The sequence below is a fragment of the Halichoerus grypus genome, unplaced genomic scaffold, assembly GCF_964656455.1.
Source record: "Halichoerus grypus unplaced genomic scaffold, mHalGry1.hap1.1 HAP1_SCAFFOLD_38, whole genome shotgun sequence".
NCBI lineage: Eukaryota > Metazoa > Chordata > Mammalia > Carnivora > Phocidae > Halichoerus > Halichoerus grypus.
In genome coordinates, this window is record NW_027555004.1 from 152,744 (window position 1) to 161,460 (window position 8,717).

An 8,717-nucleotide genomic window follows, 5' to 3' on the forward strand; every position below is an offset into this window, starting at 1 on the left:
AAATACTTAAGAAGAATTATTTATAAGAATTATTCTTCTGTTAATAAAATAAATACAAGTGTAGAACTTGGAACAAATGACTTCTTATGCATGACATAGCTATTAACTACTATTAAATTCTAGCTACATTGTATCTTACAGATTCAATAAAAAATAAATACAACTATATAGTGCCAACTTGATTTAGGTGAAAAGTGCTAACATAAGTTAAAATTGTTTTAGTAAAAAAAAAAAGATAAGCATAATTATGGTTTATCCTTTATTGTAACTGCAAACTGCCATCTTGATTCACAGAGGCTCCAACATCCAGTGGAACCTGAGAACTACTAGAACAAGCCTACTGGCATGTTAACAGTGTAAACTCTTCACTGACTTAGTAACATGTCATCACTTCTTGAACTTCGACATCAATAAAAATAAATAAAATATTTACATTTAGAAAACCACCCAAAAATGCATTTTTATTCTTGAAAATAAAACTGCAAAGACAACTGACCACTTCTAATGTGATTGTGTGCCACGAAGTCTGTAAGAAGTTGCATTTTAAGTTGATAGTATTTCTCCAAACAATATTTCTCTTTGCTTTCTACTAAAAAACAACAAACATTTATATTAGATATAAAATGTTTGAGCAATTTCTTTATTGAGGCACAGTATTTCAAAGGCTGATAGGCAAAAAGTGAAAACAGATTTGCCACAACTTCCATCCATAGATGGAGTATATTCACCACATGGGCAGACTAATTCTCTACCTCCCCCAAAAAGAAAGTCAGATTACAGTCATTTGACTTGATAATAAGCTCTGCATTGTCAGACACAGTGATTTACAAAATTTTGAACCTATGTTTTCTCACCTTTTCAACTTGCTTTGAGGAAAGCAACAGTCCTGAGGATCTCTACCTTTATCTTTGCATAGGACAGATTTTGCATTCTTGGTAAGCTCCCTAGTTAGTTGCCATTTATGAAAGTACCTCAGTTCACCTGCATATATCTTCTGAGGAATGTTGGTTTCCCAAGCCCATGTCAATTTTTATCAACAAGTTAATTAACTTGTAATTAATACCTTTTAAGAATGACAATGAATTTAGGAAGCCAAAGACCTAAGATTTTTCTATTTACTACCTCTTCTATATTTATCAATCCTCTTCCACTTAAACAGTATGTTCAAGGCTTTTAAAAGGAACTTCAATTTCCTCATAATTATCTAACATGATCTCTATCAGACAAATAGGTTTAACAATCTAGCTATCACTGTTGACATTCTGGACTGCATTTTAGACCATTTCTCTTCTCTTTCCTATTTCCCCAACTTGTTAATCTCTCCTGCTTGTGCAACCTTCTTTTACTCACTTAAACTTTCCCATAGTCTAGTCTCTCTTGCCTAAAAAAAAATAAACTAAGAAGGAATCCAAAAGAAAACCTTACTCCTATAACAACTTGCCCTTTCTCCGCTCAAACTTTGAGTTTATTATACTCATTCCGCTTCCTCAGCTCACACCTTTTTTGCATTTATTAAAAAAAATTTTCCTAACTTTCCTCAAAAAATAATTGACAAAATTAATTGTATATATTTAAAGTGAACATCATGTCACATTTCTCAATCTACTATCCCAATTCAGCAACAAAAATTTCTCTAGCTGGTTACCACTGACAACCAGGTTGCTAGAGCAAATGAACATTTTTAGCCCTTACCTTAATGAATATATTTACAGCATTAACACTAAAGATAATGCCCTCATTCTTGAAATCCTCCATTTTAATTAACTTTCTTTCCTAGTTTACAGACAATAATCACTACTCATAACTCTACTTCTGCTAAAGTAATAATCACTGAGCAAGGTGCTCACCTGTATTAGCTCAGTGTTTTTTCACACTGCTGGTAGTTCAAAGCAGCTTTTTAAATAAAACAAATTAGAATAAAAAATATCCAAATGTATTCCATGTCGTAAGGTTAAGTATTATTCTGGAAAATTTATGTGTGTGTGTGTGTAGTTCTTATTTTGGGTCATATTCAAAAAAGTTTGAAAGACACTGTGCTAATTTAATCACCAGAAGCCAACCTATGAGGTCCATATAATAATTTATACTTTTTAATAAAGAAAAAACTAAGCATACAGAAGTTGTATAATTTGTCTGTACTCAACCAATTGGTGTGACAATCAAGCATAGCCTCTATTTATGTCCTAATCTCCAAATACCCAAGTGATATACATTTATATCTCTTAATGTGAGTGTCTTAAATGCACTTCAATCTCAGTAATTGCAAAACCTGTACTCAATTTCCATACATTTTCTAATTTGTTAATTTTCTAATTTCCAGTGTTTTTCTCTTCTTCATCCAAGCATCAATACTCATATCTCATATAGATCCACTCTTTACTATGTTTATTATTTATTATTACCATAATAACCTTCAGTCACGCCCCCACCATTTTCTTCCAGGATAACTGCAACAGTATCCTCCCATTAACTGCCATTATGCCCCCTACAAGCCCCCAATTCACTCTCTGCTTTGCTGGAAGAAATCTCTTCAAAATACAAACCTCATTAGGGCAAACTCTCCTAATCCTGAAGTAAAACTTTTAAAGTTCAAATGCTATATATAATTTTCTAGACTGGATTTCTGTGTAGTTTTAGGCAGTACTTTAAAAAATAGAACCTAATTGATATTTAAAGGGCTTTTGTTAAAATCAATAATTGTCGAAAGACCCAGATCAAAAGTTCTTTACTTGCTGTTAAAGTCACTTCAAAGATACTAGGTTCCGTTTACATTAGGAGATTCAAGGACAATCACAAATGTCTTTCACTCAAAAATGCAGACAGCCAATGTCATTTCATTTTCTTAAAAACAAAATACATCCATTATCTTGAGACTAATGAAACAGTTTATTATTTGTACCTTCACAGAGACTTGACCAGAATTCATCCATGGCAGGCATCAATACTATTTCTAAATAATGTTTTAAACACAACAACAATCAACTTTAATTTGCACTAGATTCTAAATAAAAATACGTTTTTCAATGTTTATAGCAGATTAAGTTATGTCTCCTGTGAATCAGTCATACACAGTCCATAGATTATCTGCTATGACAACAAGTCTGAGCCTTTCAATCTACATGTTTAAACAAACTGTTGGATTTGTTGCTGCCTTTGCAAAGGCAGGTGGAAAGAATTTCTAGCTAGGTACTCACCAGGATGGGATCAAAGCTGTCATGATATGCTTTATGATACTATTTTAAATTAAATTATTAAAGAAAAGTGAAACTGAATTATTTCACTTTTCTAAACTATGTGTTCTCCATACACAGATACCTAATGTTGAAATAAAACCAATAAATAAATTGTTTAAAAGTATAGCATGTTTCATTGTTTTTTGTTAGCAGGATTATGTGTATTAGTTTTGGCATGCTGTTTGTGTTGTTGTTGATTCTCTCCTTTGCTTTTCAGTTAAAAAAATGAAAGAGCTAATGGTTCAAAAGAGACTCAGTTCTTCTCTCCACATGACTGTTGGAAAGATCCTAATAAAGCCTGAATCAACAACTATAATAAATCCTTGACTTAAAAAAAAAAAAAAAAGTTGCTTTACCCATAAGTATACATTTAGAAGTTAAAAAAAAAAATGTGCTTTAAAGGTATGCATGAGAAGAAATATTCTACCAAATTTTCAACTATGATTTCTGCTTCATAGTGACAGACATGCTCTAAGACGAAGTTATGACAACAACATACAAAATAATACATGATTGAACAATGGAAGCAGAATCATTATGAAGAATGCCCACTGGGGGGTTGTACAGAAAAACTTCTTTCAAAATATCTTCAAAATATTGTACCCCAGTTCTTAACAGAATCCACAGCATATGTTGGTATCAACAGACACCTGGATGGATGGATGGCCAGCTGGCTAAGAACTAGAACTCTCTTCACGTTCCTCAACCCAAGGCTCTGAAGTTTTCTTAGAATTCTATCTGAATGTAAGCCTTATTTCTGATGTACAGATTGAAAATCAAGATCACTGTGTATGAGAAAATGCATGTGAAAAGAAAACTGTACCTATTAAAAAATAACAAAAGAACTACTCAAAAGTAAGATGTTTTCATTACACATTTTAATAGCCATGATTTTAATACTAAGAACACTGCATTACTTTTTAAGTAAATTCATACTATAACCATCACATCCTATATGTCACTTTTAGAAAATACTTATAGAACTACTTCCTCAAGTTCCTACTCTAAATAAATAAAATTGGCACATTTCCTCTCTATTGAAAGGGGGTCTCATTTCCCTTTTTCCCACTTATAGGTTAGGATAAAAACACAAGCTTATTAATTTCTAACATAAAATGATTCCCTTATCCTCTCTTCTCAAAGGAAATTAGTATAAATGGAAACCTAGGGACAATATCATTTGATATTTACCTATTTTAAGCAATTAGAATTAAAATTGTTAATAAATGGAAAAAATATGACCTCAAATATCTGTATATTAAACTGAGTTTTAAGAATAAAATATTTTAATGCAATTAGACTCGCTAACTGCTATGTACAATGTTGTTTGTTCATTCCAAACACAGGCCAGAGTTCAGACAAACATGTAACATTGTTTTGTTTGATTGTAGTACTTTATAAAAGGTTTTATTTTACCATTTGCCAAACCTCTTTTGTTGAGTTATTCAAACTAACTTCTGCCAAGAACACTAGGAATTTGGTGATAGTGCTTCTTTTAGGAGAAAACAAGCCCTTTCCTCAGAAAACTGAAAATGTTTATCTTGGCACTAAAACCTTGTATTGAGCCTTCTGGAAAGTATTTTAAAATGTTGTCTTAAACCTAGACTTTGTGACTGAAACAGGAAAAGGCTTCATAGCTCTACACCAAAATACATATTTATAGGGCTGATTTTCTTTCTACACCAAAAATACTACGTTGATGGCAGCAGTTTTCAAAGTATGATTTCTGAGGACCAAGCTAAAACTTGGGCATTATCACGATATTCAACATACAATTTGTTTTTTAAACCTCAAAAACTGACAACTAAGAAATGCTAACTGTTGATCAAATACACTGTCTTTAAGTGTCAGACTGGAAGGACTGTTGCATTTAACTATCTGCTTTTGGGAATTTTCACAAAAAGAAAATTTACTTGATATTGTATTTTCCTCTGTACATGTCAACAGAAGATAGGTTTCTAAGTTTTTCTCTTTTTTATATTTTCCCCACTAGGTAAGCTTTACCTTCAGACTAGATAGACATAAAGATCAACCATGTGAACTTTTTACATATTGTCCTAATAATGTATCTGAATACAATATACAATTTTTGGAAATTGATGAAATGATATAGTCATTGTCCCTAACTCCTATACCTGACCCATAAATTGTTAAAATATAAGAAAGAGACCATATGGTAGACACCCCTAAATTGTTAAAATATAAGAAAGAGACCATATGGTAGCTCAAACAATTTCACAAAGACCCCCGGAGAGCTGCAATGATTTTTCAGTCATTAATAACTGACAAAAAATATTATGCACCCATTACCCATCCTTTACAAATCAAGTTCTCCCTACCTTGAAATCTGATCCATTTTCCCCTTCTAATGGCCTGGCTGTCCCTTTACAAGAATAACAGCAGCAGCATCACTTTAAATGTGCATGTAAAATTTTGGATAAAGTCATAGTAAGTTAAAATCCTATCATTGTGCTTATCAAATATTTATTAGGATGTTCTGGCAGGAAATTGTTTTAAAATTCTGGTATGGTTGAATTGTCTGATTTAGGTAAAAAGAAAAAAATTAAGATATCTATCAAATATATCTTATTAAAATCTGTAACTGCTTTGGTCAATCAAGTACAAATTTTAATTTTAAAAGTTTGGTCCTTCCTATTGTGATTGAATTCTGCCTATATCCAGAAAAATCAAGAAAAGTCTATTCAAATTAGTGTAATAAGACTGAAATAAATGGGAATTACTGGTATCACTGACAATAAAGGTTAGGAAGGAATGGACTCTTCCCAATCCAAAATCCTCTTCCTGTACTGCTATGGCTATAGAACGATGGTATCCTTTTCATTGGCCTTGAAATCTTGAGCCATCCTAACACTGCTCCACAGGCCTCACAGTTTCAATGTCAATGAGAAATACAACTCTGACATTATGGACTAATTTAATATTTTAAAGACAATTATTAATGTGCTAGGTTACCTTGGCAGAAGATTTAGATTAAGCCCTACCATCACTTTTTTCTTATTTAAATTTATTTAAATTTCTTATTTAAATTTAAAATGTTGACTTAAATTGATTTAAAATGTTGGAGAGTGGAGAATATCTAAAATCAGGTCCACAAAAAACAAAAACTCACTTATCAGTATTTAAGATTATTAATTTATATATTCAGCTTTCCAAGATGAACCTGTAAGGAGAATATGAAAAACAAACAAACAAACAAAACAAATCTTTTTTCCCTCTCTTCTATCCACTAAGAAGCAGTGATTTATCTCTAACAATCCTAGAGGAAGGAAACAAAAACAAAACCAAACCTCGTGCTACTTGTGAGAAATAATTATTTAGGGAACAACATTAGTTACATGGCTGATTTAAAAAACACAAAGGAACCCTATTTTTTCTATTAAAATAAATAGGTATAACAGGACATACCTGAAAAAGAACATGTACATGGCAGCTGTGATGCAGAACAAAAGGACCTACAACAAGGAGAAAATATATTACTTGCAAAAGAACACTGACATCATTTGTGTATCTTTCTTTTTCTAAATTTTAATTCCAGTATAGTTACCATACAGTGTTATATTAGTTTCAAGAGTACAAGATAATGATTCACCAATTCCATACATCGTGGGGTACTTATCAGGACAAGTGTACTCTTTAATCCACATCCCCCCACGCACCTCCCCTCTGGTAACCATCAGTTTGTTTTCTATAGTTAAGAGTCTGTTTCTTGGTTTGTCTTTCCTCTCTTTTTTTTCCCCTTTACTTGTTTTGTTTCTTAAATCCCACATGTGAGTGAAATCATATGGTATTTGTCTTTCTCTGACTGACTTATTTCACTTAGCATTATACTCTCTAGCTCCACCCATGTTGTTGCATCATTGTGTCTTATAAAAGCAAAATACCCACTATTAAATCTTGTGCCTGATTTAAAGATGTGAAAACTAGTCATACACGTGTCATATTCTCTACCTTTCATATAAACCATATTAAGGCAATAATGAGTCTGTACACACACATATAAATAAAATTACATACATTTTACATTATGTAGTATAAAATATGTATATATATTACTATATGTATATATGTATACAGATTAGGTAGAAGGGTAACATGGTTCAAAAAGGATCAATTTTTAAAATAATCTAAAAATGCCTGAAAAAGCAAGTAACTTAAGAACAAAGACAATGGCTCTTATATAATGAAGTCAGCAAATAAATCATAAGCATATTAACTGTTATACCAAGATGACCAGATTTTTTTCAAACCTAAAATACAGTTCAGTTGTCAACCAATTCTAATCAATAAGAAAAACTCCTAAAAATATAATCATCCTTTGTGGGATATGGACTAGCTATAAAAAAAATCCTCTAAAAACAGGCATCCGAATATAGTAAACCTAACTTTAAAAGCTCCCCTCAAACATATCACACTAAATACAACAAAATAAAATGTATATGGAGGGGTGCCTAGGTGGCTCAGTCAGTTAAGCATCTGACTTGATTTTGGCTCAGGTCATGATCTCAGTGTTGCGAGATCAAGCCCCACGTCCAGCTCCACACTGGGTATGGAGCCCGCCTAACATTCTCCCTCTCCCTCTGCCCCTTCCCCGCTACTCTCCTAAAAAAAAAAAAAAAAAGGTATATATGGAAAGAATCCAGAATCCAAGTCCTGACCAAAAGCTTAGTTGTGCCAACAAAGTGGATCTCCATAAGTTGTTTTAAATCACTGAAAAACAAGTTGTAAAATGTGTTCTTATGTTAACAACAGTGTAAACTAAACATGACTGTCAATGGCCTCACATCATAGACAAATGACAAATGGACAATCTTTAACTGTAAATGGCTGACCACAAAGCGCACCAAAAATGAATATTGTGCAAAACAGTGTTTTGTTACTTCCAACACAAATAATTTCTAGTCAACTTAAGGGAAGTCTAATAGTTTTGCTATTACAAATTAAGTTTGACGAGTTTGCCACCTTGGCTTAAGATAAGCACTATAAACATAACCTGAATGGCTTAGAAATCTATAAACCTACAAACCAAAAGAAAGTATCAATTACTACAAAACAAATATTTTTATTACTTATTATACAGAAAATATATAAAATCTTTTTCTATATGTAAAGTATATAAATTTTTTTCTAATAAGCACACACACACAATCTTCTGTCCTCCTCGCTCCTCCCTTTCCTCTCTCCTTTCCATTACCTTTAAAAATACCCTATCAATGATGTGTAAGGTTCATATCACTGCTTTTGACAACATAACTTAAAGCATATGGAATAATTTTCAATTATTGATTAACCGATTAAAAATTAGAGTCCAATTGAGTTTATTTACTGGTTATAATTTGCCAGCCAATGACCCAGATCACGAACCTCAATTTGTATTTCCCTATCATTTTATCCCTTTGGGCAAAGCCATCCTTCCTAGATGTTCAATGTTTCATTCCTTCCCTGACCTAGTCATTTTCCCCTTTG

General features: G+C 32.2%; 1 long non-coding RNA gene across 1 annotated transcript in view; it reads right to left on the minus strand.

Annotated features, from left to right (window-relative positions):
- The window catches only part of LOC144380672 (uncharacterized), a 73,244-nt gene extending 66,281 nt beyond the window's left edge, over window positions 1-6,963 (minus strand). The window contains exon 1 of the long non-coding RNA XR_013444885.1: window positions 6,660-6,963. This is a non-coding gene — a long non-coding RNA (uncharacterized LOC144380672). The remainder of the gene's footprint in view (window positions 1-6,659) is intronic.
- Window positions 6,964-8,717: the final 1,754 nt, after the last annotated feature.